Source organism: Mustela lutreola, chromosome 15 (genome assembly GCF_030435805.1).
Source record: "Mustela lutreola isolate mMusLut2 chromosome 15, mMusLut2.pri, whole genome shotgun sequence".
Taxonomy (NCBI): Eukaryota; Metazoa; Chordata; class Mammalia; order Carnivora; family Mustelidae; genus Mustela; species Mustela lutreola.
The window spans coordinates 56,632,399-56,639,250 of record NC_081304.1 but is presented as its reverse complement, the minus strand read 5'-3'; positions in this window follow the sequence as shown (position 1 = coordinate 56,639,250).

Here is a 6,852-nt window from a genome sequence, read left to right as displayed (position 1 = left end):
TTAACTCTTTTTTATTTTGTGTTCTTTGCAAAATGTCCATCACTTCCCATTCACCTCACAATGATATATTCTGCTTCCCCACTTGGTAAAATCCTTTGGTGAATACCATATTTACAGATAGAAGCTGTCTAATATATTTCTTTCTTGATATAAAAAAAGAAAATGAGAAGCCTCATTCCCAATGGGGGAGAAATACACCTCCATTGTTCCCTGTGCCAACTGGCTCATGATTTGTGACTGGTAAATGTTGCCTGAGAACTAGGGCCTAAGGAATATGTCGGTCAGGACAATCTGCTTTTACACTCTATGAATAAATCAAAGATATACATTCACTTCCGTCATTTTTCTTGACTTCACCAAAATTTTGACCCCTGCTCTAATGAGTTAGGGAATTTCTGCTTTCCAGTGCTTACTTACCCTTTGGGATATCTTTCACGTTCAGGTCTATTGACAATTCAGTAATAGAAGAATTTGAAGAATGAGTACTGATCTGTGTAGGGCAAGAAAGTTCAAAGGGAAGAGTAGCCACTGATCCCGTCTTCAGGAGGTTATAATCTAACTGAGAAATGAAGAAAGCCCCAGTGAAGTGGCTCCTTCAGTAAAGGTCACCTTCAGAACAGGGGGATCATAGCTTGAAAAAAAAAACGGTGTACAAGTTCTTTGCAGGGAGGGAGCCATATTTTATGCATCTGTTTGATTCTTATCAACACCTAGAATGGTAGGAACCTATGGAAGGCATCCCCCACATTCTGGTTTACAATTTCAGATGCCCCAGGCTTCTTTATCCTGATCATTCTTGTCCCTGTCAACTGGAATTGGATCTTGGATTTGACTTCTGACTACACACCAACCGAGTAGCCTTAGAAATTTACTCAAACTTTCCAAAGCTCTGTTTCCAGATCTATAAAATGGATAATGAAATAATACCCCATAAGGGTTTTGAGGAATAAATAAGATAATAACATGCTTAGAAGCTTAGAAAAGTATATGGCACCCATTACTAACTCAACAGGTATTAACCATTGTGGTTATGATGGCCCCCATCTTTTGTTTGTTCTTACTCTGAACTTGGTGGTGGTGACATGGTTTCCTTCATTGCTTGTTTCATGATCATTTTGGTTACCCAGAAAATATTTGCAGAGTGTTACCACACACCAGGCTCTTAGGTGAGCTCCCACTGCCATCACGGAATACCCTCCTCTCTTTTCTATCATTTGTATGTCTTACGTTTATTAAAATCCAGATCGGAGTGCCTGGGTGGCTCAGTCGGTTAAGCATCTGCCTGTGGCTCAGGTCATGATCTCAGGGTCCTGGGATCAAGCCCCACATTGGGTTCCCAGCTCGGCAGGGAGTCTGCTTCTCCCTCTCCCTCTGTGCTCTCTCTTTCTCAACTAATAAAGTCTTAAAAAAAAAAATAAAGAACAGATGAAACTGAAAGAAGCATGACCCCATGACCCCAGAATTAAAGAGATGAGAGATTAAGTCTCAGAAGAGTCGGAATCCAAGAAGACAGTATTCCATTGGCCATTTCCCTCTCTTTTCCAGAGATTGGATCCCAGATGGAACAGCTCCCCTATTGAAAACCATGGGGGTTGATGATGTTTTCCAGTAGTGTTTGTCTTCTGGTCCGAACTTGATAGTTTTGCCCCAGCAGCCCCTATGTTCAAGGTCACATCAGCAGAAATCTTTACTTCCAAGTGTCATCTGTAGAATTTTCTGAAAATCTGCTTAATAAAAGAAAAATGGCAAATGGTTAGCAAAAGGGCCTAGAGGAGCGCTTGTAATTTAAAGTTTTGGAGAGAAATGATGAGGATCATCCATAAGCCGTTTAGAATGAGATTTTGTCAGCTATTACATGGCTCTTCTCAGTATTTGCATTGAGCTTTCAAATCATACATTAATTATTCAGTCAGGATTTGAAATAGAAAGAGGGAAAGCCTGAGTCTGTGAACACTCACGGGTGGAATTGTTCAGGAAGTTTCTGGGAATGTGTTGCACTAAAATATAAAAATCCCAAGGCTTGTTGCATACATAGCATCCAAGTTTAGCCCTTAGGAGTGAGGAAGTGTGGACCACACTTGGTGCCAATTATCCCGTAGTTCTTCTAGCACAGAGCACATAATCTCTGGGTAGGTAAGGGAATTTGGTGAGCTTTCATGGTGAAATCTGGGAGAAGCAAAACTAACTCCCTTAAGGCTAAACCATTGCTTTTTCTAATTACAAAAATAATATAGATAAAGGGAGAGCCTAGAAATTTGGAAAAAGAACAACAAAAGAATGAAAGACAAGAGAATTTATCTCTTAATGGTAGATGTGGAGAAAAATGCACTTATGCATATCTTAGCACTCACTTACCAAGTTGCATCAGGTTAATTATCTAATTAAGAAGTATAATCAGTATGTGTATGGTCTCTATTTTCTTCCTGCTTGTCACATAGTAGGCATCAATACGTGTTTGTTGAATACCTAAGGGATAAATGAACATTATTTTGCTAATGTCCTTATGTACATAGCATTTTACAGCCTGTATGTGTCTTCTAAGCATTAGCTCACTTTTTTTCTTTCCAAGTTCTGGAACATGGACAGGGCAGGTAAACTCCTCTCATTTTATATTTGAAGAAACCATGATCCAGAGGGGTGTGAAATGTCTTGCAGAATCACAGTGGAACTGAAGTAAAGATTTTCTGCTCCACTCCCCACTGTTTTTAATGCCTAATATATGTAACTCTGACTGTTGCTCATTCCAGAATTACTCTGACTCCTTTAGGTTGACCATTAAGACAGGTTAGTAAGCTTCCTGCTAGCTTCAAGCAGGTATCCTGCAACATTGTGTAGAAGGTAAACTGACGTACCAATAATATAACTATAGCTATTCCTGAATGCAGGAAAATTTTAAGTATAGAGCCCCTGAGGAGAGGAGATGGAGGAGCTGCTCTGCTCCCCCCCACCCCTTTGCACTGACTGTGACAGAACACGCAGGATTTCTTTAGTGAAGAGATGGTATCTTTTTGAGGGATCAGACTTCATAAAAATGACATCCCCGATGGTTTGTAAGGAATGGGTAGGATTTGACAGGAGCAAGTTCAGGAAGAAAGGAGTTCTAGGTGAGGTGCAAAGAACAGAGACAGAAAGGGCTCTTTCTGTCCTTTCTGCAGAGGTGGAAAGAGGGGAAGTCTGAAGTCTGAAGTCTGTGTGAGCAAGTGGGAGTGGTCTGGTCTGACTGTGGTCGACCGCTGTGTAAGGGACGCGTCGAGAGGGACAGACTGAAGCCACACATGTCAGAAGCTCTTTCTATGACTAACTCATTAGGAACAAAATACTCTGTCCCCAAACTGCAAACGAGGCTGACCAGAGCACCTATTATATGAGCTTTTTGCTTTTTTTTTTTTTTTTTTTTTGGACCGTTAACCCATCCCACCCCGCCCCCAACCAAATTTCCTTATTTTCCATTTGTTCTGAACTCTGATTGGTTTTCCATCCCCATATCCACTGCTGGGCCCCTCCTCTGTCCTTGATCCCTCCCTACCCTGACCTCACTAAATCATACTGTCAGGTCATCTAACCTTTCACCCTCTCCCTTGAACATGGTCCTTCCTCCCAGTGACCCCTGTTGAGACAGGAAACAGCTATGACTTCCACCAGCTCCTGTGCAACCTTCCCAAGCCCACACACAGCACATGATAGCAAAGGGCCTTGAATGCTGGGCGCAAGAGTTTCACTTGGATTGAATCAATATTTAGCTCCCCAGATTTGGGGCTGCTGAACAAAACAACATGGCCATGAATTTAGAATTAATGCTATACCACTGAGCACTAAAATAATCACATACATGATTTAAAATAAAATCTATCTAATGTTTGTCTCAGAAAATTTTCTTTTACTCAATTGTAATGAGATTTAAAGTCAATTTTTAGGAAAGAAAGAAAGCATCCAGTTAAGCAAATCCTGATCTCTTTATCCTGGTGGCAAGAATAAAAATTCAATCAAAAATAATGTTTATTCTATCATGTTAAAAATCATCCCCTACCCTCAAAAACAAGCCAACAAACAGACAATTCAAGTAAGAAAAAGCTAGCATGAGTTGGGGCTGGGCTTGGAATTCTCACGGCTGAACAAGGAAAGATTTTTGCTATTTCTGGGATCTGGACTTGCAAGGAGACCCAAATATGGATCAGCTCCCTCAAAACTGCTGTTGCTTCTTTGCACTTTTGACTTGTCCTGGTCAAACAACTGGTCCAGTGCACAGGCGTTGATGAAAACAAGGCTGCACTCCAAGGCGGAGGGATATTTTTAGGTCTCGAGGAAGAAGGTTTCTTTATTTGAAGGAAAGGATGGTAATGTCATCCAAAGTCCTGTGTGGCAGCTGGGACTTGGCAAGACTGGAAAAGCATACTTCAAAAGGAATGCAGCCAAAGGCCAAGCTTTGGGAGACCGAACGCCGAACGCCATGGAGACCCTGTTCTTCTGGTCCACCTGAAAAACTCGGTAGCAGAAGTCTGAGTGGATTTTATCATTCCTTGTCCCTTTCATAAACTGTCGGTGAACACAGGCGTTTGCTCCTTTCGATTGCCTCGTGGGAGACTCAAGCCTGTATCCTTTCCCCTTGGAGCAATAAGAACAAAAATAACCCTGAACTCCCACGATATGTCATAACCTCGTGGGAAAATGTTTGCTGGTCAATCTAGAGCAGTCTTCAAAGTGAACATTATGTGAAGAAAGGATGGCCTGAGGACCAGAAGCTTGTGTGTGTGCACATACATGTGGGTGTGGGGGCTGTTTGCGTATGCCTAGCATGCATGCCTGTGCTTAATCAAAGGTGCCCTGGGCAGGGGGTGCCTGGGTGGCTCAGTCCATTAAGTGCCAGACTCTTGGACTCTTGGTTTTGGCTCAGGTCGTGATCTCGGGGTTGTGAGACTGAACCCCAAATCAGGCTCCACGAGTCAGCCCACAGCCTTCCTCCATCTGCCCTCCCTCTGCTCATGTGCTCTCTCTCTCTGCCAGCTACCTAGGCATTTCTTGGACTCCATGGAGTCTAGGTGAGGCAGCTGGTGATTAGAATGGCCCTTCTCCCTGAGCGAATTCTAAGTTCAACAGTAATTCTAAGTTGGCATTCAGGAAAATCATGTGAAATGTGGCAATTGAATTTAAGTGAAATGAGGCAATTGAACTTCTGGAAACTGTTCTCAGTTGAATCTTGGGATGTTGGTTCAGGGCCTATGGGCAAAGGCTTACAAACAAAAAAGTCTTCACCTGTAGACTGTTTTTAATGGTCCCTGGTATTTGCCTCCGGGGGAAGTTCTTCCAGAAGCACCATAAACCAGCTTTCCTCATTGTGTCCTTTGGACAATCAGTCCAGCACCACTAACGATAAAGGGATTTTGTGGTCACCTAAGCTTGAGATGCACTGCACACTGTGTCCTCCTCCTGAAGAGCGACCACACACACTGCCATTATAAAAGGACTTAGCACAAGTCCGGCTTTATTGTTCTAAGGTTTTCGTATATTTATTTAGCCATGGGCTTTTTCTCCTTTCTATTTTGGACTTTCACCTTACTGCCAAAGCAAGAAAGCATTAACACGACATAGAGCTATCTCTGAGGTCTATTTTTCTGTGTGAGTTTCTGTGTGGACAGGCCATGTCAGCATCACTTGGGAACTTATTAGAAATGCAGATCTTGGGGCACCTGGATGGCTCAGTCAGTTAAATGTCTGCCTTTGGCTCAGGTCGTGATGCCAGGGTCCTGGGATCAGGCTCCACATAGGGCCTCTCACTCAGTGGGGAGCCTGCTCCTCCCTCTGTCTCCTGTTACCCCTGCTTGTGCTCTCTCTCTGTCTCTGATAATAAATAAATAAAATTTTAAAAAAAAGTTTAAGGAGACTTGATGTAGGTGTTCAGTTAAAAATGAGCCCAACTATTATCTTTCTTAGATGATAACTAATCCATCAATCCTTATGGATTCTCTTCTTGGTTTTTAAGGCTCCACTGAACTAACAAATCCAAAATTAATCTACTTTTATCTTCAACCAGACACACATCAGAATTCCCTGCAGATACTTGGGTTCTATGCCTTTGGCTAGTGGTTGTTACCATGTGGTCCCCAGACCAGCTGTATCAGCATCACCTGGGAATTTGTTAGAAATGTCAGTTGAACCTCATACCAAACCTACTGCATCAGAAACTCAGGGTGGAGGGCACAGCAGTCTGTGATACTGATCCACACAGAAGCATGAGAATAAATGCCCTAGGGATTCTGATTCAGAAGATACGGAGCAGAATTCAGAAAACCATATGGGAGAAATACCATTACACATTGAGCTCCATGAGGTCAAGGTATAGACCGGTGTGGCCCACCATTGTATCTCCAGGGCCTGTCTCAGTACCTGACACATGGTCAGGACTCAAAAATATTTACCAGAAGAAATAAAGGTGATTAAAAAAAAAATTTTTTTAAATTTATTTTCAGTGTAACAGTATTCATTGTTTTTGCACCACCCCCAGTGCTCCATGCAATCCGTGCCCTCTCTAATACCCACCACCTGGTTCCCCCAACCTCCCACCCCCCACCCCTTCAAAACCCTCAGATTGTTTTTCAGAGTCCATAGTCTCTCATGGTTCACCTCCCCTTCCAATTTCCCTCAACTCCCTTTTCCTCTCCATCTCCCCATGTCCTCCATGATATTTGTTATGCTCCACAAATAAGTGAAACCATATGAGAATTGACTCTCTCTGCTTGACTTATTTCACTCAGCATTATCTCTTCCAGTTCCGTCCATGTTGCTACAAAAGTTGGGTATTGGGCGCCTGGGTGGCTCAGTGGGTTAAGCCGCTGCCTTCGGCTCAGGTCATGATCT